The sequence below is a fragment of the Vulpes lagopus genome, chromosome 3 (genome assembly GCF_018345385.1).
Source record: "Vulpes lagopus strain Blue_001 chromosome 3, ASM1834538v1, whole genome shotgun sequence".
NCBI lineage: Eukaryota > Metazoa > Chordata > Mammalia > Carnivora > Canidae > Vulpes > Vulpes lagopus.
Genome location: NC_054826.1, coordinates 157,652,214 through 157,653,093, shown reverse-complemented (window position 1 = coordinate 157,653,093; position 880 = coordinate 157,652,214). Strand labels below are relative to the sequence as shown.

Sequence of the window (880 nt, the reverse complement as noted above, 5' to 3'; positions counted from 1 at the left end):
CCAGCCCCCTGAGTGGGCTGTTTGCCTTTGCATAGGCTCCCCACGCCTGGAGGAGGTGTGAATAGATTTACCAGGCTCTAGAAGGGCACCTTTGGCTGGTCTGCCCCGAAAATGAAATGCAGTTCTATGATCTGGAGGAGAGTTCACAGGCTCCCAGGCACAGGCTGCTCTGTGATTTTTAACAATGGACCAGCATGAGCTCTTTCTCTTTACCTTGAAGTCTTCCTCCTCATAATAAACATTATCTGGCAAGTCTCAAAACACACCAATTTTTGAGAGCGGAGCCAACAAATCGTCTTTCCCCAAATGGTATTTGGTCTTACGACCAGGATTTACAAGCTCAGTAATGGTGAGCGTGATATGGATGTGATATGGATTATTATTATTGCTGATGTGATATGGATTATCATTATTTTTAAAAAATATGGAATAGTTCAAAAAATAAATATGGAACGCTTCACGAATTTGTGTGTCATGGTTGTGTAGGGGCCATGCTAATCTTCTCTATATTGTTCAATTTTACCATACGTGCTGCTGAAGTGAGCACTGGATTCTTTTTTACCGAAGTCCTAGTGTCACATTTTCTCAGCTCTGAGAAGGGTTCTTGTTTTTGGGTCAATAAATGTGTTAGAAAGTTGTGTGAGTTAAAACAAAATTAAAAAGTTATTAAAGTTGTTCTCTTTTTCCATTCTTTCATTCTTTCCTACCTACCCCTTCCTCACGAACCCAACAAACATATTCTCTCTGCAAATAAACTCTGTGTTTAGAGAAAAACAGAAGCGACACATCATATGGTCTGATTTTGCCCTGATTGTGTAGTATTGACATACGAGAAGGAATGTTGGATCAAAAATAAAAACACCTGGGTTGTGTTCCTTTC

At 40.1% G+C, this 880-nt stretch overlaps 1 non-coding gene across 1 annotated transcript; it reads right to left on the bottom strand.

The window, feature by feature from the left end:
- Nucleotides 1-441: 441 nt before the first annotated feature.
- On the bottom strand, nt 442-547 carry LOC121488467. The gene has a single exon (XR_005987095.1). It is a non-coding gene; the product is annotated as a U6 spliceosomal RNA (small nuclear RNA).
- Nucleotides 548-880: the final 333 nt, after the last annotated feature.